Consider the following 24,804-nt stretch of genomic DNA (forward strand, 5'->3'; position numbering starts at 1 on the left):
TTTGTACATTTGTTGCCATCATCATTCTCAAAACATTTTCTTTCTACTGTAGCCCTTGGTATCAGCTCTTCATTTTTCCCCTCCCTCCCTGCCCCCCTTCCCTCAAAAACCCTTGATAATTTATAAGTTTTTATTTTGCCATAAATATATTTTTACAAACAAATGAAATCATCGTTATTTGAATGATATCCTTAAGAAAAGGGTAAATGAAACAATGAGGGTTTTATTTTCATTTTTAGTTTTACTTCAGGGCCACCTGTGAATGCCAACAGAGCTGCATGTGGCTCTCGAGCTGCAGTTTGCTGCCCCTTTTCTTGCCAGTTTAAGTCAGAGTTCTTGCCCAAAGTCTATCAACAGAAAGCCAACTTCCCCCATTTGGGTTTGGCACGTGAGCGCAATCACTTCTCATCTAGCTCATTCCTTCGTTACTGTTCTTTGTGTATGAACTTGGTCCAGGAGGTGGGGTGATAAAGTCCTTGAGGATCAGGGTCGGAATCGCATGTGTCATTGAGGTGTAGCACCGTGCTTTCTTACATAAAACCCAAACCAAAGTCATTGCCATTGAGTTGATTCTGATTCATGGCGACCCTACAGCTTAGAGTAGAACTGGCTTCCCAGGCTGTGAATCTTTACAGAAGCAGACAGCCACATCTGTCTCCCTGGGAGGCTGGTGGATTCGAATGCACAACGTCTCAGTTAGCAGCCGAGCACGGCACCACTGCACCACCAGGGTCCCTGCTACAATAACCCCCAATTGTCCTACTGGCTGAGCGTATCAAGTCTTGATTTCTGATGGTGAACGAGACTTTATTTTCTTGATATTGAAAATGATCCCAGAGATCAACAATGCAGGCTTGAATCGGCAGCACTACCTTACAAGGGCGGGAGCCCTGGGGTCGGAGTGGGTCATGGGTTGGGCTGCTAACCACATGGTCAGCTGGAGAACCACCAGCGGCCACTCCAGAGAAAGGCAAAGCTTTCTGTTCCCGTAAGGAGTTATAGTCCCAGAAACCCACAGAAGCAGTTCTACTTTGTCCCACAGTTGGACTTGATGGCAGGATTTTGGGGCAGGGGGGGACCTTATGATGGAATAACAAATGCATTTTCAAGGTTGCCTGAGAAAATGTCAGAACATGCTTACCCCTTTCAGTGCTTTCCGGTTGAAATGTCTCAGTCAGAGACTTCAGGTGTCCCCAGAAAGACTGACAGACGGTACCTGGTGTCTGGACAGACATGCAGCTTCACGTTTTAGACAAAATTCCCTCATTTTACTGCCTCCGTTCGTTTCTTTTTTCACCACATTGAGTGAATTCCTGTTTTGTAGCAGCCCAAGGACATGACATAATACTATTACTATTTGGAAACTAATAAAAAAATTAAATGTAAGTAAGAGCAACCGGAAATTTTTGCACTACAAAATGAAAGAAAAAAGACAAAGTTTTAAGGCATGAAAAATGTTTGATTCAATTAGTTGACCAAAAGACAGCACCTTGGGTACACTGGTACAGCTAGGAACTGTAAACACAGGGAATCCAGGACAGATAAACCCCTCAGGACCAGTGGTGAGAGTGCCGGTACTGGGAGGGTGGAGGGAAGGTGGGGCAGAAAGGGGGAACGGATTACAAGGATCTACATATAACCTCCTCCCTGGGGGATGGCCAACAGAAAAGTTAGTGAAGGGAGACATCAGACAATGTAAGATATGACAAAATAATAATAATTTATAAATTATCAAGGGTTCATGAGGGAGGGGAAGCGGTGAAGGACGGGGGCAAAAATGAGGAGCTGATACCAAGGGCTCAAGTAGAAAGCAAATGTTTTGAGAATAATGATGGCAACAAATGTGCAAATGTGCTGGACACAACGGATGTATGTACAGATTGTGAGAAGCATTGTACGAGCCCCCAATAAAATTATTTAAAAAAAGAGCACTTGGGATTCCTTCCATTCTTGATAATTACCTTTTCAGCTCTCTCGGTCACCAGCAATGCTTCATCAGCAACAGCAAGTGATGACGTAAAATTCACGCTAAAAGAAGTGTGAAAGGAAACATTTTGTTCTGCATGTCAGAACAAATTCCCATGATGAAGCTCAATATGAACTGTGGTCTCTATATTACAGTAAATCACCAGGAAAAATGAAAAAACAAAACAAAATGACCACTAGTGGATAGATGTTATGCCAAGCTGCTGGAACAATCAGGGGGGAGATTGGTGATGCCTCTTGGGGGTATAGGCTTTTCCTAAGAGAGACAGTGAGAACTCTCTCTCTCTGGGCTTTGACCCTCCCCACTCTCTGGACTCTGCCTGCTTCCAGGGTGGCCCCATGTGGGTTACTGACCAGGGAGCCAGAGTAGGAACTGTTGGCCCCCTGCTGTGTTCTCACCAACCTTGGATATTCACAAGACTGCGCTCACTGGCCCATAATCTCCCTGCTCCCCATTTCACCTCTCTGGGTCATCAACCCACAGCTAACGTGAGTCTAAAGAGGGCGCCGGGCTGGTCTGCCTTCTTGATATAGAATAACTTCTTGATATAAAGCTCATTCTTAACATGTATGAGTGTCATTGGCTTTGTTTCACAAGACAACCCAGCCTGACACACCCACAACCTACACACAGAAGGAAAATCTTTTTAGAGTTTCTTCTGAAGAGAGTCTGATATTTGCTATTGGACTGATAATTTCTGAAGGAGCAGGAAACAAAGGTTTTTTTAAATCATTTTATTAGGGGCTCATACAACTCTTATCACAATCCATACATACATCAATTGTGTAAAGCACATTTGTACATTCATTGTCCTCATCATTCTCAAAACATTTGCCCTCCACTTAAGCCCCCAGCATTAGGTCCTCATTTTTCCCATCCCTCCCCACTCCCCCCTACCTCATGAGCCCTTGATAATTTATAAATTGTTATTTTGTCATATCTTGCCCTGTCTGACGTCTCCCTTCACCCACTTTTCGGTTGTCTGTCCCCCAGGGAGGAGGTCACATAGAGTTCCTTGTAATCGGTTCCCTCTTTCCAACCCACTCTCCCTCTACCCTCCCTGTTTCGCCACTCACACCACTGGTCCGGATGGGATCATCCGCCCTGGATTCCCTGTATTTCCAGTTCCTATCTGTACCAGTGTATATCCTCTGGTCTAGCCAGACTTTCAAGGTAGAATTCGTGTCATGATAGTGGGAGCGGGGAGGAAACATTTAAGAACTAGAGAAAAGTTGTATTTTTCATCGTTGTTACATCGCACCCTGACTGGCTCGTCTCCTCCCCGAGACCCCTCTGCAAGGGGGTCTCCAGTGGCCCAACAATAAAGATAAATGGATACTTCGCTTGGGAATTGTACAGCATTTATATTACTTAACAAAACAAAGCAGCAGAAAACATGGACACACTGATAGAGGGAGAGCACCAGGAAACATTTGCTTTCCCAGGAGCATTCATTTCTGTTGGGTCTGAAACACCAGGGATCAGGGAGGAGCTGCAGAAAGACTTAGGGAGGTGCACTAAAAAGGAAAACCAACAACACAAAACTAGTTGTCTCGGACTCACTGCTAACTGGTGACAACTCTGTGCTTCAGAGTGCAACTGCCCCACGGGGTTTCCAGTAGCCTTTCACAAGTGGATCCCAGGCCTGTCTTCTGAAGTAGCTCTAGGTGGATTTGAACCACCAACCCTCATGTTAGTAGCTGAGCACTTCACCATTTGCACCATCCAGGGACTCCTCAGAATGAAGAGTTGGTGAATTCTCAAGCAGGTTAACTTAAGAAAAAATTGCATTTAGGGGAGAAAAAAAAATCAAAATTTACACCCCCCCCCAAAAAAGAAAGTTGAATTGGCAAATGTTATATACATCCCAATTTTTTAAAGTGATTTCAATTAGTTTTAACCCATGAAAGACACCAAAGGTACTGCTCATCTTTTTAAAACACCTGCTTAATGTGCGGGTGTGAACCCCAAGTCCTTTAAATGTTGGTCTGTAATGTAGTAATATCCTGATATTATAAAGTTATTACTTCAAAACATATGGATTATCATCTACAATCCTGGTTGCCTTATTGAGGGATTCTTGGTGCCTTTCCAGAGAAGAGCAATGCCAATGACCAGTAAGCACGATTATTCAACTTGATAACACTGTCCCCACTGAGGTAAACGATTGTAATAAGTACTGAGTGACAGGAGGCATAAGTCATTGTCTGTGTGTTGACTCTGACTCACAGGGACTCTGGAGGACAGACCAGAATTGCCCTAGAGGGTATCAAGGCTGTACTTTTGCCTGAAGTAGACCGACAAATCTTTCCCGAGTGCAGCTGGTGAGTTCAAACTGCCAACCTTCTGATGAGCACTCAAGCACTTACCACAGTGCCCAGGACTCCACAGTGAAGCAAAGAGAGGGCATGATTAGCTAAAAGCTATGCAGCTAGTCAGTGTCTATGCCAGGATTTAAACACAAGCAATCTGACTCCAGAGGGTTTTCTTTCTAGACTCTATGCAACACTTCCAAGTCTGAAGAACAACCATACACAGAATGAACACAGCGGGCAACTCTGAGCCCCCAGCTAAGTGAATCCAGAAATAAGAATGCCCACAGAGACTGACCCAATCTGAAGTCAACCAAGTCACCTTCAGGAGGTTGAACAGCTCCTAGGATAGGAACCTTCTCAACAACTAGGAGGTCTTAGGTGAGTCATGGAAACATGGAAAAGGCTGAGTCCCAGGGTCAGCTGCCAGTTGGGTCAGATCCCAGCTGACATTTTAAACCTCTGGCTGGGTAGGAGTGGTGGAAGGTATTGGTTGATCCCATTGGCTGAATCAAGCCCACCTGAGCCTAGTTTGGGCCACCCAGGTGTAAAGCCCACCTGGCTTGGGGTTGGGGGTGGTGGGGTTGGAGGGCCTGAATTAGAGCATGCCCTGTTAAGGTCTTTATTGGTGGCTAATGGTTGCCTGATTTTCCTTCCCCACCTTCTGTATGGGGCCTGTGCAGGCATGGGAGGGACAGCCCCCCTGTCCCTGTCCCTGTCCCTGTCCCTGTCTGGCTACCTAACATGCCTACTGGGAAACTGGTAATCCTGGCCTCTAAAAATCAGGACATATCTGATTTTCTAGATCATGTAATTTAAATCATAGTGAGTTTATACCAGAAGCAGTTTTTGCAAACATCTGGTCTCCCTGGTATTTATATTTCTCACCAAACATTACCAATTGGCATTCTACAGAGTAGAAATGGGCGTACAAAAGGGTGATTCCACATCTTTGTATCTGATCAGCTCTGAGTCAGTGAAGAGACTTGATTGGTGGAGTTTAGTCCTGCAAGAGCGAGCTCAGGTGGTGAAGTGAGTTATGCACTGGGCTGTTATCCACACGATAGCCGTTTGAACCCACAGGTGTTTTCTTAGGATAAAGATGAGGTTTGCTGCTCCTGGAAACCGGAGGGACCAGATCTACTCTGCCCTATAAGGTCACACGGAGTCGGAATTGCCTTGATGGCTGTGGCTTTGCCTTACCAAGATTGATGGCCAGATTCTAACCTCCTGTTGCCAGGCATCTACTGCTATTTTGAGTCTCTCAGCAGTCAGCCCATCTGCTTTCCCTCCTGACAAACTGACATCAGTACATACGACTTAAAAACACAATAACTATACAAGGACTCTAAAAATGAATATGAGGCTTTATGGTCTAAAACCCCCCAAAGCAACGGCAGTTCATAGATGACTGGAGTATCTACAATAGCCTGAGAATATGGCTAAGGATAAATGTGCAATTAAGTATTTGCTAGAATTGGAATATTGCCACTACAAAATAAAGTTTGAAGATGAAAGAACTTGTTTGTAGGTACATAATTTAGATTCACTCTTGCTATGGTTCAACATAGAGCGGGCACTGTAGGAAGAACACGGAAAACAAGAGGTAGCAGAGTCCCCGTTTTCTGCTCCCAGATGGTTGAGAGTCTAGGAGAAGGAGTGAAGTAAAAATCCAAAAGGCTGCAAGGGAAAATAGACTACTCTGGGTGCAACAAAGAGACTAGGGATAAACATCCCTCTGAAAAAATCCTCGGGGTGGGGTGTCTCACCAGGTGTTTGGGAACCTTTTCCCCCAAACTGTTGAGCACTGTGCTGTAAGGATTGCTTTGCAGCAAAATGCCCCCAGTATCTGCCTTGACTCCTGACCCACTTGGCATGGAGTCAGCTTACCAGGTGGGAAACTCAGTTTAAAAAACATGTGCAAGTGACATCGTCTTCTCCCAACAGTGCCCAGTTGGCTTGCCTGGTCCACCTCATATTCGGACTGCCCCAGCATTGTTTACAATCGGAGGAGCTCTGAGCAGCAAGGGAAGAAAGATGCCAGGAGCCATTTCCGTTTCGGGGACACTATTCTCTCCCAGGTGTGTCTGTCTGCATCAGGGCTCTCAGCGATGACAAGGTGGCAGGCACCAAGGCTACCTCCGTAGCCCAGACAGACAGCAGGCGATGCAGCTGAATCCAGAGTCGGGTGTGTGCCTTCTGGCCAAGGAGGTCTGTTGCTTCAAGAACGGTACAGATTTGAGAAGTGTGGCAAGTTGTGAAAGCAAAGGCCTTGCATACACTTGCTTGGTGGAAGGTGGTGTAACAGGAATCATTACATACATTGGAAGAAGGGGGACCCTCCCTTGAACCCCACCTTCTACTTGCACAAGGTCAGCACCGAAAGGGGATGAGGAAACAAAATAAAACCAGTCTTCTCAACAACTTCTGAAGTCTTTCAAGTTCCTCTAGTTTCCAGCTTGGTCTCACTCACCGGGTTTGAAAGCGAGAAATCCCCGCGATGTGTGTGTGAGGGAGGCAAAGGCACCGATTCATGCCAATACCTGTAGGGATAAGACGCATCTTGCCAAGACAAGAGCTGCCCGGTGAATGCATCCTGGCATCCTAGCTCTACCCTGCACTCCCAGAAATCAATTGTATGTCACTGGCCTTTCATTCGCATTTTCACCATCCACGCAGCGGGAACGAGAAATTGGAAAACTTAAAAACAAGACCCAGCTCTTTAGCACCAGGTCGAGCAAATATCAAGCAAAACCAAAACACTCACTGCCTTGAGATCTGACTCGTAGCGACCCCAGAGGACAGACTACAACTGCTCCCAAAGGGTGTCCAAGGCTGGGCATCTTTGTGGAAGCACATCCTCCGCGGACACAGCGCGCGGACAGGCAAAAGCTTTAACCGCGGCACCACCAGGCTTCCTAAACCGACGACACCAGGTGGCCATTTCTATTGTTTTAGGGCAAAGCCATTACCAAGTTCAAAACAAAGCAAACCAAAACCGGGAGCCCAGAACCCCACCTCTCTGTGAGCCAAATATGTTTGGGGGTCCTCTGACAGAGTCTTTGGGAAAGCGGCCTGGGCGGAGGGAGAACCGCGGCCATCCCCTCTACCTGCGGCGCCCCGAGCCCCCCGGGCCCGCTCGGGGCGCGGACGCCGGGGAAGGCAGGCTGCGCCGGCGGGCGCCGCTCTCCCGCGGGGAGCGCGCTGGGACCCACTTCGGGGTCCTCCGCCCGCGCCGCCGCCGGCCCGGGCGCACTGCTCACCTGCGAGGCTCGGCGCCACCAAGGCGGCCAGCAGCAGCAGCGGCGTCAACGACAGCGACGGCGACAGCGGCGGGGCCGGGCGCCCGCCCCGGCTGTGGGTGGACATCGCTCCGCGGCCGCGACCTCCGCTTCCCGGGCTAGGCGGCAGCTGGGACGGTGGCAGCAGCTGGGAGGGTGGCTCTTCGGCTCGGCAGCCCGGCACCGCGCGCGCGTCTCAGAGGCTGGGGCTTCCTGAACTTTCCTGTTTAATTAGCCTGCCTGCCTGCCGGGGCCTTTTAGGGACCAGGACGTCTCACGTGGCCTCGGCTTCAACCTTTGTCCTGCTCGGCCCTACCTAGGAGAGGCGGGTCTTTGGGCCGGACCCTCGGGCAATCTGTGGACCAGGCTGACCTCGCTGTGCTTCTGGATCAGCCGAGGCTGCGGCTGCGGACGACTTGCTCTGGACAGCGTGAGGCCCCAGCTTTGACTTACTCAGTTCATGGCAACACCACTAGCTTCTGCCTCCAGGACGGCCTCTCCTCGGAAGCCACGGCGGGCCAGGCTCCAGAAACAAGCCGTGCTGTTCCAGACAGGTGACTGAGGAGGGAGGTCCTCCCAGCCCGGGATTGCCACCCTGCCGGACAAGATGGTCTACCCTGAACCCAACTGCTGCCACTCCAGGTTGGTGCTTCTCTGCTTTTCCCACATGGAGCGGGCTTATCACTCGGGGTGCTTTAGACAAGATGGAAACTAGAGACATTTCTGTCACCCCAGGAAATCCTCATGGCTGTAAGGGGTCAGTTGAAAGGGACCGTGTGAAGCAGGCAGAACATGTCCCAGATAGCATTGTGAAGTCGGCCCCAGGGACATTGTGAAGTAGGCAGGGCACTTTATGCATGGAGGGGCACTGGCCAACTCCCCCAGATGGCCAGGCTTTTGTCTAGGACTCCAGGTCGAAGGACTTAAAATCCACCTTGGCAGTGATCACGATGGTTGACGGGGTCATTGGAATCTTCAACAGAATCCGAGGAAGAGGATTGGGAGGAAGAAATGGAGGTACCCCACTGGAGGCACAGCACAGCCTGGTTACTAAAATCAGGACAGCCTGGCGTTGGCTGGCTGGTGTGGAGCCTGCCAATGTCACCTGTCCCTGAATCTGGCACTATGTCAGCATGAGGAGTCTCCTGTGCTGGAGCCGGTAGACTTAGACACTCGATACAGACAGAAGGGGAAAGAGTTTGACACTCTCTCCTGTCTGTGGCACCTGGGAACAGCGGACAGGGTGCAAACAGGCCTCAGGATGTCAAAGATGTCACTGCGCTTTCTGCCCTGTGACAGCAGCGCCTCTATGCCGCAGTGAATGAGCAGGTAGAATCTTCCCTAGTCTGGATGCCATCCGGCTACAAAGGGCCTTGGCTGAATGAAGCGGGTATCCCTGCTGTGTGCCGTGGTCTAGTAGGCACGGGATCAGAAAAGGTAGAGCATGCCTGGTGGGATGGCGTGGGTAGGGGCAGATGTGTTCCACTACATTGATAATGTCATATTAACCTATGATTCTCTTGCCTCCTTCAATATGCTGTTCTGCAACTGGAGGCCCATCTGAGCTCATGAAGATGGGTTGGCAATGATGCCAAGCTGCAGGGCCTGGGTTCTATGCCAAATTCTTGGGTGTTGTGTAGTCCAGTAAGCTGAAGGTGTTCTCCAAAGCAGTGATTGATAAAATCAAGGTATATCCCTGGCCCACTAAAGTAAAAGAGCTACAGGCCTTCCAGGGTTTGTTAGGATAGTGAGGCCCCTCATTTCCCATTTAGGATACAACTTAAGACCCCTGTACCAGCTAGTAAAGAAAGGAGTGATACAGAATTGGGCCCTTCAGGGCCACCAAAGTGACAGTACAGCAAGACCAAAAAGAAACCCAACTCATTGCCATTGAGTCTATTCCAACTCCTAGTGACCCATAGGGCAGGCTAGAACCGCCCCTGTCAGTTTCTGAGACAGTCATTCTTTACAGCCGTGGGGCAGCGGATGGTTTCAAACTAGTAACCTTGTGGTTAGCAGTTCAACGTCTCACCATTATGCCCCTAGGGCTCCTTCCATCCAGCAAGTACAAGTCTTCGGATAGATCTAAAGATAGATCAGGAGTGTGGATCGGATGTCGTCAGCTCTCGATGGATCTGGGGACCGTGGCAACAGCAACAAAGATGGTGTCTTCCCCGGGGTTTTGAGTTCCAACCATGGAAGGGTGCAGAAACCAGGTATAGCCCGATGGCAAACCAGCTTTGCCCATGTACGATAGTTGGCACCCGGTGGGAGATGTCATCCAAGGAGCTGGAGTGATGTTGCACATATATTATCCCCACCCCACACATGTACAAATGCGCTTGACACAATAGATGGATGGATGGATTGTGATTAGAGCTTTAAGAGCTCTCAATAAAATGATTTTTAAAAATACCCCCCCCCCCAAATATCCCATACAAGGCTGGGGAGGGACTACCCATGACAGTCAGTGGAGGCCCAGACCAATGTATGTGGACTTGCAGCAGATAAAGAGCCCGATAGCCAGTCATCTGAAGGCTGAGCAACACCAAATCCTGGAGCCAGTAACATAGATCCCTGACCTGGCAGATAATCCACAAAGGGCAGAACTGCCCATGCAGGAAAGCCCCCCTGCTGAGGGCACAGGGACCAGGCCCTGAAGAAACCTGGTTCATAGAAGGCTAGCTCGGCCTGAGGCCACCCTAGCGGCTTGACAGTGGCCAGCCAGCCAGCTACCGATGGGGTGTGGCTTGATGGGGAGGACTGGAGCTACCAATGGGCTGAGCCTGGGTGTTTCTGATGTGTGAAATCACCCTTTTAACAGCTGGATGGTATAAAAAGGAGTCACACTTTGGAAAGAACAGGGCTGGCCATGGGCAACGGGTCCCGGGGTGGTGGATTTTGGGAAAAATATCTGGGCCTGGGTAGAGAGCATGGACATTGCTGCTTTTCGTGTACAGGTTCACAGCCCATCGACCCCACCAGGAAATGCCCAGAGGGATGGCCTAACCCACTCTGCACTGTGTAACAGGCCACTGGCACACAGGACGTGGAGCGGCTCCAGTGAAAGACAGACAACAATGGACTGCAGCCCATATGGACTACTGACAAAGAGCTAGACGGCCTCTCTGTGGACCAATTCCTGGAGGCCCGCAGGGATTATCCCCGCTGCTCACTGGAGAGGCACAGGCCTGTCCCCCACCAACCGGACAAAATTCTGAGCATAGACACCTGCTGAGACCCCTACCAATGCTAGCAATCGCTGTTATGCACTAATGCGTGTGGACACCGCCACCAGCCTCCTTTGAGACGTCATGAAAGTGAGAGGCCTAACACTCTGCCGCCCACAGGCTCTCCCAGCTATCTGCCACCACCTATGGCATTCCAACGGACACCGACATCCATCAGGGCACCCACTGCACCCGCACAAAGTACAGGGTGTAGCCTGGTGCTTTCTCCTCCCCAACCATCCCGCTGCTGCTGGACTCATTGAATGAATGAGCACCGTCCTGAAGCAGGTGCTGTGACAGCACACCCATTCATTGCAGCAGTGGACCAAGCGACTGCGAGAGGGCCTACACTGCACCAGCAAGTACGAATGGCAAACACAACCCAGAGAGCCAAGATAGCCAAGAGAGTTCAACTCTCTGGCGAATGTGAGCAATGCCCTCCGCTGCTGCTTGGAAACTCCAACAGCCTTCTATCACCATTGCCCAAGGACCTCATCCCTGGGAGGACCATTGTCTCTCTTCCGTTCACATAGCAAAGCAGTCCTCAGTGGTTTGGTGTTCCAGCGTCTTGAGGAAGAAGGCTAGATTTGGGGTTACATGTATCATTGTGGTTACATTCAACATCCCCTGAAGCTTGCAGGGACGAATCCCAGTGGTGAGACAATGCTGGTGGGGCTCCAGAAATCAACCTGTGGCATTGTAGTCCCTAGCTTCCCTTCCCAAGAGGGCCCATGAGGACCATCAATACTTATTTTAAGTGTAGGGAACAGACTCAGCTCAGGGTTAGTTTAAATGCACCACTCACTATTGCATGCGGTGGCCGTGATTTGTCCATGTTAGTGCCTCTCATCTCTCTTTCTTTTCGCCCCTAATGCTTCCAGTAATGTATGTGCCAGCTGGATCATCATCGTTGCTGATAAGAAGAATCAATCAGACTGTTGGGTATGTGGAACAATCTCAACATTTGTTGTCCTGCTGTGGAAAATCACAACCTGAGCCTGTCTGCAAAGAAGCCCTGCTGGTGTAGTGAGTTACGTGTGTTAGGCTGCTAATTACAATATCAGCAGTTCAAAACTACCAGCTGCTCCATGGAAGAAAGATGAGGCTTTCTACTCCTGTAAAGATTTACAGTCTCAGAAACCCACAGTGACCTATAGGATCACTATGAGTTGGCATTGACCCTATGGCAGTGAGTTTGGTTTATTTTGAGCCTGTTTGCCAGACTAGTGAGACCACCACATATGGCATTGTGTGTTCTCTTTCATCTTAGGACTTTGGGGTCTTGGGGTGGTCTTTTGTTGTGTGATGTATTGCTATTTTACTTTCTGCCTACAATTATCTTTCCAAGATATTTGGAAAGATAATACAGAAGACTGGTAAGATTATGAGGGCCCTGTAGGGATTTGGGGTGGAGTATAGGGACACTGGCTCATGCTCCAAATGGTCATGCTTTTGTCAATCACTAACTGCCACCAAGAAAGCCCCCAGGACTGTAGGTCCAGCAGCTCACCTGTTCTCACTGCCACCCTCCTCTGACCAATGCCCAAGCTTGGACAGAGAGCCAGGATTCCATCCTGTCCTTATCACATGAAACACTTGCCCAGGTAACCATGTTTGGCTGGTCCTGACCCAAACAGCTGTTTACTCCTAGTAGAAAGGAGTCAGGGTCCTACCCCGGGAGCGGATCCATTCCTGTCCAAACAGCCGCAGCTGGATGCAGTACTAACTGCCTGTCCATAAGCCCCGCCTACTGCAAATAAACGAATGTCGGTTAGGTTGACTTGCAGTTAGTTGGTTGGTCTCTCAGCCTACAGATAGTCTCTCCTTCTCTTGGAGTTGAGCCCAAATATCCATTCAGTAATATTTATTGAGCCCAGTTTATGTGTCAGTGATCAAAAGATGAGATCATGCCGTACCACAGACAAGAAGGGGAGAAAGCTATACAAATACGTAGATTCGCTGAAGTTGCCCTTGGTACTGTCATAGCGCTGTGTTCAATCCCATAAACACAGGCGGTCGGGGAGGGTGGTTGCACAGAAGGGGACGATCTGCCACACACCTTGGAGCTGAGGTACCTACCTTTTCATGTCCCGCTTTCTTCGGAACCTACTGGGGGTTCAGGGGAACACGGGGGAGCAGCACCAGCGGCTCCTTTCCAAAAGAAGCAAGAGGAACTGAAATTTAGCAAAGGTGCACAGCCCTTAAAAGTATCTCATCACTGAAAATGTCCAAGGACAACCCACTATTTTGTCTGGTGATAGCATCGATTATCGTGTTGGGTGATAAGAGTTTATTAATGAAGGGATTGAAGAAATAGTAAAAGATTGCACTTTTTTTTAAAAATCAAGCTAGGGAATTTTAAAAAAGGAAAATCATGAACACGTATGCCCTCTAGGGACAAAAACTGTCTTAGGACATTGAGGAAAGGTGTGCCCCTTCAAGTATATGCTACAGGATAATATATCCTACACCACCTCCTTCATCTTACCAACCCTCGTGGTGACACGTGCATCTTACCAGCCCTCATGGTGACACGTGTTCTGATTATGTAAATAAAGATGCCTGCTATAAGCCACGAGGCCTCCGTTCACCCATTATTTAGTCATCAAATAATTGTTGACTTCCATGTTTCAAGCATCGTGATGCAAACAGTTCTTGCCCTCATGGAGCTTGTATTCAAGTAGTTGAAAACAGATTACACATATAAACAAATTAATTAGATCAGGGTTTCTCAACTTCAGCCTATTTGGGTCAGATAGTTCCTTGTTGTAGGGGGCTGTCTTGTGTGTTCTCTGACTTATACCCAGTAGATGGCAGTAGCCCTGCCTTACCCTCTACACGGTTATGACTATCAAAAATATCCTGAGACATTGCCAAATGCCCTGTCAAACCAAACCAGACTCACTGCTATCTAGGTGATTCCAACTCACAGCGGCCCCATGTCCCATCATGAGTAAAAATGCCCTCAATTGAGAACCACTGAATTAAGTGACAATAAATATTGCGTTCTTTAAATTGCGCAAGTTTCATGTATCAGGGGGGAAAGTGAGTGGTGAAACTCGTTCATACTAAAGGGGTGGGAAGAAGGATCAAAGAAGATGTTGGTGAAATGTTTTCAGTACTTTTTAAGTGGACATGACAGGTCACTAGATAAGGGATGGTGGGGGGGGGCGGGCTGTCTTGTGCTAAATGAGAATTAGCTGGCTCTGCCACCAAAAGGGGTTGGAAAGAAATCAGGCTCACTAATTAAACACCTATGGGAAAATCCAAACTGAGCAGGCTCAGACCCAAGTCACCTCGACCCAGGTGGGAGGCACACCTGGGCCCACAGACTAGGCACCAGCCACACGGCATCACAGACGTGTGCCTAACCTTAGCCAATAAGATAAGCCAATACCCTCAACCACACCTCCCCAGTCAGTGGGGATAGGAGGGATTAAAAGTCATCTGCAGGCAGGCCGAATCCCTTTACCCCACCTCCCCCACCTTGTTAAGGTGCAAGTGAGGGTGGGAATCTCTCCCACGTGTTGGCTCGCATGTGCCTGTGTGCCCGCTGGGACTACATTCCCTGGGCCACCAGGGATTTCTGCTCTTGGTTCCCCATGAAGCTTCTGCATTCCTGTGCCTGTATTTTTTCCATGTGTTTTTCTATGCTCCCTTGAAATGGCCTTTGTCAGTTGCAGACTTTCCCACAGTCCCACACAGTCTTGTATGCTTTCCAGAAACAGGGTGTACTTCTGAGACGGTAATGCCCGAAGCTTCTCTCTCTTCAGAAAAGTCACTTGGATTTACCAAGGTAAATTCTTTCAACATGGTGAATTCTTTCAGCATTGCGAAGCTAGAACCGAGGTAAAGCCACCCCAGAGACCTAACAGACATCTGTGATTTGTGCCCACTCATTATCCATTATCCTCCTGCTGGTGCCCATTTCCCACAAATGTGGACCTCATTGGTTTAGAGGTTTTAGTAAGCAAGGGAAGAAAGAGATTTCCACGAGAAGACCCAATAATAGTCCCAGTGAATTGCCTTTTGAGGTTGCTACCTGGTATTGGGGGTGGGGGACTCTTCTTTAAAATATGAGATTAGGATTATAGTGTTGCTTAGTATAGTGATTGAGCCTGACAATTAAGTCGATATAGAACTGCAATACTGCAGTGGAGGGAGCAGCAGAAGGCACTCCGGGGAGTCCCTTGTGTCACCACGTTCTAGTGAAATGCTTAATGACAGTGTTGTAACCACACCTGCACATACCAACAAGGTCTTCGTCATAATGGACAAAGAATTCCACCCAGCTGAAACGCTGGCTCAAAGCAAGGTGAGCATGGGGAAAAAAATAGAGAGAAATTATAAATGTTAGCTATTATCACATGACCCATTCCATAAACAGGGAGTATGGTTTCTATATGCCTTAACTTGGTGGGACACACAGGTGGTAGATTTAAAATGTTACACCTCCCAAGTGACACGTGTTAAAATATTTAATTGTATTTCCAAAAGTATAATTAGTTTAGCATCCCAACTGTTACTGACGATAGAACGATTTACAGGCCAATTTGGTAACTCAGCCTCACTTGAACTTCAGCGGCTTCCTCTCCTTCATCTCCTTTCCCCCCTGATCTTGAGGTTGATCTTCATTTCGGAAAGCTTCTGTGTCAAACTGGTATTTGGCACGGGCAGCTCAGTGAGTCGCCATCAGGGCTAAGTGGCCTCCACTGACACACACACACAGGTAGGGTGTCCTCGTCATTGTGATCCTCCGGAATGCACTGTTTACATCTGCAGCTCTGCCTTAGCCTCTGGTGAATTCCTGCAGACTCTGGCGTATTTAGAGGGCCATGCAATGCCCTCAAAATCACCAATACCTCCTAAAATCACAGGCCTCACCAAAGGGAAGTGGTTCCATTGATCACATTCGGGATGAATTAATTAAATATTTACTCAACTCTAGCAGGCTGGAGAGATCAGTCCCTAGAGAAAGACGTCATTTTCGGTAAAGTCACGGAGCAGCAAAAGAGAGGAAGGCCCTCCACAAGGATTGGCACTGGCTTGACCCAGTGGTTGCAACAATGGGCTCAGGCACATGGACAATTGTGAGGATGGGTCAGTGTTTCGCTCCATTGTGCACAGGATCCCTACAGGTGGGGATGGACTTGATAGCACCCAACAACAACATAGCATGCTAACGTTCAAGTGCATCATTTTGTATGGCCCGTGAATGTTATAAATATCCTAATGGCCCTTGGCCGAAAAAAGAAAGTTCCTCACCCCTTAGAATAATGTTCCTACAACAAATCTCAGTGGGTTAATATAAGTGTTATTTTGGGCTCACATACTGGTTCAGTGTGAGGGTTCTTAATTAATAGACTTTTGGGTTTGTTTTTTTTCCTATGAAGAATTACAAAAACCCAACCTCCTTTCATCTAGTAACTCCATCATTCCCTAAAGCAGAGGTTCGCAAACTTTCTTGGTCCATGGAGTCTTTAGAATCTCAGTAATATATTCTCAAGGTCCAAAGCCAGAAGAAATACCCAACACTCTTTTAATTAAGTAGTTAGGTTTAGCAATTTAATGGTAGTAATTTGCTCACTCTCCTACACACGGTATTATGTTTCCCTCAAATAGTTTAAAATACCTCAAAGTGTATCTTGAGTTAATTATAGTGTGTTCTGCTATTACTTTTTCTTGATTATTTATTATACTCTGATTCATTGTGGTTCCCAAGCTGTTTGCGGGAATCCTATTGCAAAACTTTGGAGTCTGTTCTTCTAGACAGAAGAGGAAAGAGTATGGAGCAAACAACCTTGCTTCTTGATCACTTCAGCTCACCATCCATGGCCAGAACTAGACCTACTGACATACCTCCATGTCACTGACTCTAGGGAATGCAGGCTCTGGCTGGAAGGATGCCTCGGAGTACGGGAACAATAGCACACATCTGTGTCTGACACACGAGGCAACCTTTCCGTTCTGACCCAGGGTCTCTTGGGCCTTGTGGTGTATTTTCAAATCCCTCTGAGCCCTTGGGGTTGGTGTCCACGGGGACAAAAAGATACTATGACTTTGTGCACATGCCTCAGAGAATCCGATGTTGGGTCCGTCTACCCAAACAAGTTCCTCAGCCATTGCTGGTCAGGAGCACTGTGGTAACAAGAAGCAAACAGCGTGGTGCGGAGACGTGTGATTTCAAGGGCTGTACTGAGGAATGTTTAAACACACTTTTCTAGGGCATCTCTTCAGTTATTTTTATTTTGCACAATTGGAAACATACTGTTGTTTTTCCCCCCAACAGTATACATACTGTTGTTGTTTTTCCCCCAACAGTTTCTTTGGCATAAAATTCACATTATCATACCATTCAATAGTTCAAGCACATCAAGAAGAGTTGTACAATCATTAATCCGTTTCAGAACACTTTCTTCATTCTTGGGCTCATTGTTATTAGTTTTCCATCCCCCAAACCTCCCCTGCTCCAGAGTTATTATGAGTTTCTATTACCAAATATTTCCACACCCTGTTCCATGTAGCAACTAGCTGACTCAGCCCCTAGAAGCAGGAAGGGTGGTGCTAGGCCCTTCAAAGGGAATGGCCATGCATTTTCTTTATCAGTTCTTCAAACTTTTCATTACTTTGGGTAGGGTTGAATGCAACATTATTATACACTTTTATTCCAATTTATTTGTCTTGATATAATTTATGCACTTTTATTTCAGTCCTTTATATTTACTTTTACAAATAAAGTGCTTTTTAAATATTGCAAAACATTTTTCTTTCTTGGATCCGTGGATCTTACATTTTAATGTCATGGCTCTGAAAACTATTATTGCTATTTACTCAAAACTTCAAAAAATTATAGAAATTATTCTATGAACAATAATGCTTGGCCTCTTGTCATAAACTTAGTGATGGCAGATCTACTGGGTTAAACAATAACTACAATAACAACAAAAACATGTTGGAATTGACTTCACACCAGTGAGTTCAGTGGATTTAATTTTGGTTTGGAAGTATAAAATAATTTGCCCAGATTCATTAAAAAAAATATTGAGTGGAAGAGGAAGTCAAGATCGTATCTCGGTAGAATCACCCGCCTGGTGCTCCTGTTGTTAGACAAGAAAAGTAAGAGGCACGAGAAGCAAGCCCCAGGAGAAAGCAACAGAACCAATGGTTCTAGAGGGATTTGGGGAGAGGACAAGGTAGGGGAAGGGAGCAGTGAGCAAACAACACCACAGAGAGGTGAACAACTAGGGAATTAAAGCCAACAACGAGGAGGATGTAGAGATCCTGGAGGTGTTGGAGCAGCAGCAATCTAGTTGAGAAGAATTACTAAGAGGCAGAAGAAGGGTAAGCATGATGGTGGGACAGGAGGAAGGTAAAAGGAAACAGGCAAGATGTAGGAAGCTAAGCTATGGATAGAGGTATAAACATAGGTGTGTACATATGTAAATATATTCATAAAAATAGAAGTATTGGCCTATCTTTATACATATATGTATATGACAATACATTGAGGTAGTGGATGGTCTTTGGGACTCTACTCAAGCCCTCCCTCAACCCAAGAACACTTTGTTCAAGCAACCTGGCATTCAGTGATGCTCACCCTCCTGGCAAGATTGCTGAAGACAAAATGGGTGCATAAGCAAATGTGGTGAAGAAAGCTGATGGTGCCCAGCTATCAAAAGATATAGTGTCCGGGATCTTAAAGGCTTGAAGTTAAACATGTGGCCATCTAGCAGAGAAACAAGCCCACATGGAAGAAGCACACTAGCTGGTTTGATCATGAGGTGTCAACAGATCAGGTAACAGGTATCAGAAGACCCAAAGCAAACAAACTAAACATATTGCTGAGAATGAGGGGCCTTGGAACAGAGAACCCAAACCCATCTGTAGACAATGGGATTATCCCCTCACAGAAGGGTGACAAGGGGAGTGGAGGCTCTGATTCATGTGGTCCTTAATAATCACTGTTTCCTTGAGCCTTCACTCTTCTTTGCACTCTTTTGAGCACTGTCAGGTTCTTCTTCAATTTTGTCCAGAAGTTCTTGCTGTGGTACCATTACTTTGTCACATTCCCCATTCAATGGTTCTTTCATTCTAATTTTGGGGTAGTTTTGTTTTGTTTTGTTTTTAAAATATATTTAAAACCCTATGAGAAAAGGAGATTAATCAAGTGTAGGCTAATTATAAATCAAAATACATGGATTATATATTTGCACCGATTAAGTCCTTATGTCACTGCACTCTATTTACACAAACAATGGACATTGATGGCTAAGCAAAACTTAATATTCACTGACAATGTCATACACAGATCTGCCAGAATAATACATATCTTAATAAATCAAGTAGGGCATTGAAGTAGTAAGTAAATGTTAGCGTGCCTGCTGACAGATGAGTATTTTTGGTATAGCTGTCCTGTGCATTTTTTAAAAAGTCAAAAGATCATTTTATTGGGGGCTCTTGAAGCTCATAACAATCCATACATCAATTGTATCAAGCATATTTGTACATATGTTGCTATCATTATTTTCTAAGGATTTACTTTCCATTTGAGCCCTTGGTATCAGCTCCTATTTTTCCCTCCCTCCCTTCCTCCCATCCTTGTGACCCTTGATAAATTATAAATTATAATTATTTTCATATCTTAACACTGACTGCTGTCTCCCTTCCCCCACCTTTTCTGTTGTTCATCCCCCTGGGGTGGTGGTGGTGGTGGTGGTTATATCATTATAATCATTTCCCCCTTTCTTCCCTTTTCTCCCCACCTTCCCCCTAAACTGCTGGTATTACTACTCCCATTTCTGTTCCTGGGGGGTTAATCTGACCTAGATTCCATGTGTTGTGAGCTCTTATCTGTACCAATGTACATGCTCCAGTCTAACCAGGGCTGAAAGGCAGGGCTGGGGTCATGATAGTAGGGGGTGAGGAAGCCTAAAGGAACCAGAGGAATATTGTGTGTTTCTTTGGTGTTATACTGCACCCTGGTTGTCTCATCCCTGCCTTGTGACCCTTCTGTGAGGGAATGTCCCATTGTCTACAGATGGGTTTGGGGTCTCTGCTCCAACCCCCCTTGTTCACAGCAGTATGTTTGTTTGGTTTGCGTCTTCTGATGTCTGTTACTCAATCCCACTGTCACCTCATGATCTCACAGGCTGGTGTGCTTCTTCCATGTGGCCTTGCTCTTTCTCTGCTGGATGGCCACTTGTTTAACTTCAAGCCTTTAAGACCCCAGGGGCTATATCTTTTGGTAGCTGGGCACCATCAGCTTTCTTCACCACATTTGCTTATGCGTTCAATTTGTCTTCAATGATCACGCCGGGAGGGATGAGCATCACAGAATGCCAGGTTATTAGAACAGAGTGTTCTTGCATTGAGGGAGGGCTTCAGTAAAGGCCCAAGGTCTGTCTGCTACCTCAGTGTGTTACCATATAAATATGTGTACATAGACCAATACCTCTATTTTTATGAATTAAGGTATTTACATATGTACACACCTATGTTTATGCCTCTATCCATGGCTTTGTTTCCTAGATCTTTCCTCTGTTTCATTTTACTTTCCTCCTGTCCCATCATCACACTTGCCCTTCTTTTGTCTCTTAGTAATTCCTCTCAGCTAGAGTGCTATTTCTCCAACACCCCCAGGATCTCTACTTCCTCCTCATTGTTGATTTTAATTCTCTAGTTGCGCCCTTGTCTGTGGTGCTGTTTGCCACTAATTGCTTCCCTGTCTCCTCCTCCCACAAGTCCCTCCAGAACTGTCAGTCCATTGCTTTCTCCTCGGGCTTGCTTCCCATGCCCATCTTATCTGGATAGGCAAAGTCAACAATAACGAAGACAAACAAAAGATTGAATAGGGAGGGAGAGAGAAGATAATAATAACCAGGGAGGCGGGGAGAGGAGGGAAAAGGCATACATAATTCCAGGTCTGTCTGCTGACCTTTATGACTATCTCCCCACTGGTCCTGGGGGAATTCCAGGAGCTGCCCCTCCTCACCTGAAGTCTATTTTGGGGCCTCCTCAGGGACTTTGTAGCTTTGCTTTGCTCCTGTTACTGTACATGCTACCCTTTAAAGGGGCCTTCCACTACCATCTATAGAATTTTATGCATGCAAGTGGTGCAAGATTATCTGTAAGATTAAATAATTATTCACAATACAATTTCTTTTAATAATTCAAACTATTTAACCTTTATAGAGGAGTTGGATATAGTAGGAAAACTTCTTTTGAGTTTTCATTGAGTTTGACTTTATTATGTTCCGATTATACAAACTGAAATATTCCATAGTGGCAAATACAGTTTAGGAACTATTTTAAAACTTTCATTAGGAAAAAATTAAAACCTACACAAAGTTAGAGAGACTTAATGAAACTTACATATCAATTACCAACTTCAATAATGATCAACTCTTGGCTAATCTATAATCCATGACCTCTTCCCAGTAAATGGTAGGGATCCTTTTCGAAAAACATAACAATACCATTTTTTATTTGCAAAACATTTACCATAATTTTTTTACCTCAATGATCCAGTCAATTTTCAAATTTCCTGAAGTATCTCAAGGATTTTTTAAAATTAGTTTTCTTAAGATCGGTGTCTAAATGAAATCAACATACTGCATTTCATTGATACATGCCTTAAATCTCTTTTACGCTATTACACACTCTTCCTGTTTCTCACCTAATACAAAAGGCTTGTTTCCTCTACTTGTATTTTTCCTTATACAATTAATTTTTTAAAGACACCAGATTGCTGTCCTATAGAGTTTCCAAATTCTGAATTTTATTGATTGGATCTCTGTTATGTAAGCTATTTTTTTAAAGCCTTGATGAATATGGGTTACAATAATGAACTGTAAATATTTAAAGTATAAAATTCAATGTTTTGACATATGCATACACACAGGAAATGATCATCGCCATCAAAATGGAGACCATATCACCCTGAAGTGTCCTAATTTCCCTGATTGTAATCCCTTCCTTCCACTCCTTCATACTCCTATCTGGATTGCTATTTGTCACTATAAATAAATTTTCATTTTATAGCATTTAGCATAAATGCCCCATATAGTATGTACCCTTTTGGCATCAATGTATCCTTTTTACATTGGAAACCCACAGGGGCAGTTCTAGTGTGTCCTATAGCGTCATTATGAGTCAGAATTGACTCAATGACAGGGAGATGTTTTGTTCTGTCTTTTCATTCTTTTTGTGGTGGGCATGTCTAACATCTTCTAGGTTCTCAACCTGTGGGTCAAACGACCCTTTCACAGGGGTCACCTGATTCATAAAAGTAGAAAAATGACAGCTATGAAGTAGCAAGGAAAATAATGTTATGGTTGAGGGGGGTCACCACAACATGAGAAACTGTATGAAAAGGTTGCAGCATTAAGAAGGTAGACAACCACTGTTCTAAGAGAAAGCATAATCCAATTCCACATCTACTCCAGGCAGAGTTCTATGAGGTGAGGCAAAAGTCAGACATACCTCTACTCTCCAAACTACTTTACCTATTCTGACAACATCTGTCCCTCCCATGACACACTACTTCTCTGCTCGGTTCAATAATCCAATGCTATGGCGACACAGAACTCACAGCCATATTCATGATTGTGGGATTTATTAGGGAGGTTAACAGATTACAAACCAGAAATATTAATGATAGGATTCTTTTGTTCATAGTACCTCTTCACAGCCATGTCTACAGGCATGCCTCTCACTGATCCTTGGCTTCAGCCATGTGGCCCCTTGGTCTCTACCCTGCTCTGGCAAGTGTTACAAAGCTCCTTTAAACCAAACTCACTGCCACTAAGTCAATTCTTACCATGGCAACCTTATAGGACAGGATAGAACTGCTCCTGTGGGTTTCCAAGACTGTAACACTTTATGGGAATAGAAAGTCTCATATTTCCCTAAGGAGCAGCTGGAGGTTTTGAACTGCTAACCTCCTACTTAGCAGTCAGAAATGTAACAGTTATGCCAACTGGGCTCTTCAAAGTTTCTTTAGTATTAGTAAATCCCCAAAGGCACTCCACAGTGCAAACCAGCCTCGTGCCTGAATTCATTCAGCTTTACTCATTCCATGGCCTTGGAAATGTGCCCCTCAGTCTCACGGTCTGTGGTGCCATTCTTTCTTCTCTACACAGAGATCTCATAAAAGCTCCACTCATGGCTCTTGAGAGTTATCATTTCTGCTTCTGAGATGGCTTACTTTGTACCCAGTGGGATAGTAAAACCGACCAATGCTGGAGCCTTCCACACCTTATTTGAATGTTCCTCTTCAATCATTACATGGATCAAGAGGCAGTTGTCCAAACAGAAAAAGGCTTACTATCAAGAAAGATGTGCTTCATGTTTGTATTCCTTCACCATACTTTTTCAATCTATCTGCTGAGCAAATAACCAGAGAAACTGTACTATATGAAAAAAGAATATGTTATCAGGATTGGCGAAAGAATACGAGCAGCCTGCAATATACAGATGACACAACCTTGCTTGCTGCAAGAGAGGAGGAGCTGAAGTACTTGCTGATAAAGATCAAAGACAGCAGCTTTCAACATGGATTACAACGTAAAGGAAACAAAAATCCTCACGAATGAACTGATTGGTAACATCAGGAAAAATGGAGAAAAGATTGAAGTTGTCAATGATTTTAGATTTCATCTTGCTTGGATCCACAATCCATGCTCATGGAAGTGGCAGTCAAGAGATGAAATGATGCATTGCATAGTAATCCGCTGCCCCTGACCTCTTCAAAGTGTTGGAAAGCAAGGATGTTGATTTGAGGACTAAGGTACACCTGCTTGTGAAAGTTGGCTATATTGAATTAAAAAAACAAACAAAGAATAATTGATGCGTTTGAATTATGGTGCTGGTAAAGAATCTCGAAAGTGCCACGGATTGCCAAAAGAACACACATCTGCCTTGGAGGTGGGAGCCAGAATTTTCCTTAGAAGCAAGGACGGTGAGACATAATTTAAGTTTTATGAACTTTGGACATGTTTTCAGGAGAGACCAGTCCCTAGAAATATGCACCATAGTTGGTAAAGTAGAGGGACACCAGAGAAGAGGAAGACTCTCAACTAGATGGACTGACAGAATGGCTGCAACAACGGGCTCAAACATAACAGTGATTGTGAGGAGGGTGCCGGACTGGGCAGTCGTTAGTTCTGTTGTCCACAGAGTTGCCACAAGTCAGACCCAACCCGAAGGTACAGAACAACAACAGCACATGACATCCAATTATCGGTGAGACTTATAAGACTATGAATGAAGGAGCCAGACCAAGTAATTCAACTGAGCCACAGGCTCTTAATAATTAGAATGATTATTTTGCAATTCATCTATTTTGTTTCTTATTGCTGAACAACATTTCATTTTATGGATATACACAATTAGTTTATCCATTCACCTATTTATGGATGTTTGGGTTGCTTCTAGTTTTCCATTATTACACAGAGAGATTTTTAAAAAATCATTTTATTGGGGGCTCATACAACTCATCAAAATCCTTACATATATCAATTGTCTAAAGCACATTTGTTCGCTCGTTACCCTCATCATTCTCAAAACATTTGCTCTCCATGTAAGCCCCTGGCATCAGCTCCTCATTTCCCCCCTCCTTTCCCGCTCTCCCCTCCCTCCTCAATCTTGATAATTTATCAATTATTTTGTCATATCTTACACTGTCTGATGTCTCCCTTCACCCACTTTTCTGTTGTCCATCCCCCAGGGAAGAGGTCACATGTAGATTCTTATCATCAGTTCCCCTCAGAGAGAGGTTTTTTTTTTTTTTAATTTTAAATACATTTTATTTTTAGACAACCTACACGACGTTTTTTTTTTCCTTAAAAAAAAAGCCTCCACTCCAAATAAATCCAGGTCAAAAGTAAATGAAGAGCACACGATGTCATCAGTTCCGTTTGTCTAAGTCCTGGTGTCCTGTGGATGAACAGCAGCCAGGTAGGCTGAGAGGCATCAGTAGTGAGTTGCCCACTGTG

General features: G+C 45.6%; 1 protein-coding gene across 1 annotated transcript in view; it reads right to left on the bottom strand.

Moving 5' to 3' along the window:
* PLBD1 (phospholipase B domain containing 1) overlaps positions 1-7,593 on the bottom strand; it is an 83,049-nt gene extending 75,456 nt beyond the window's left edge. The window contains exon 1 of the mRNA XM_004713797.3: positions 7,563-7,593. The gene's annotated coding sequence lies outside the window, so the exon portion shown is untranslated. The remainder of the gene's footprint in view (positions 1-7,562) is intronic.
* Between the last annotated feature and the right edge of the window lie 17,211 nt (positions 7,594-24,804).

The sequence above is a fragment of the Echinops telfairi genome, unplaced genomic scaffold, assembly GCF_000313985.2.
Source record: "Echinops telfairi isolate 266 unplaced genomic scaffold, ASM31398v2 ScPeMD7_21;HRSCAF=78, whole genome shotgun sequence".
Taxonomy (NCBI): Eukaryota; Metazoa; Chordata; class Mammalia; order Afrosoricida; family Tenrecidae; genus Echinops; species Echinops telfairi.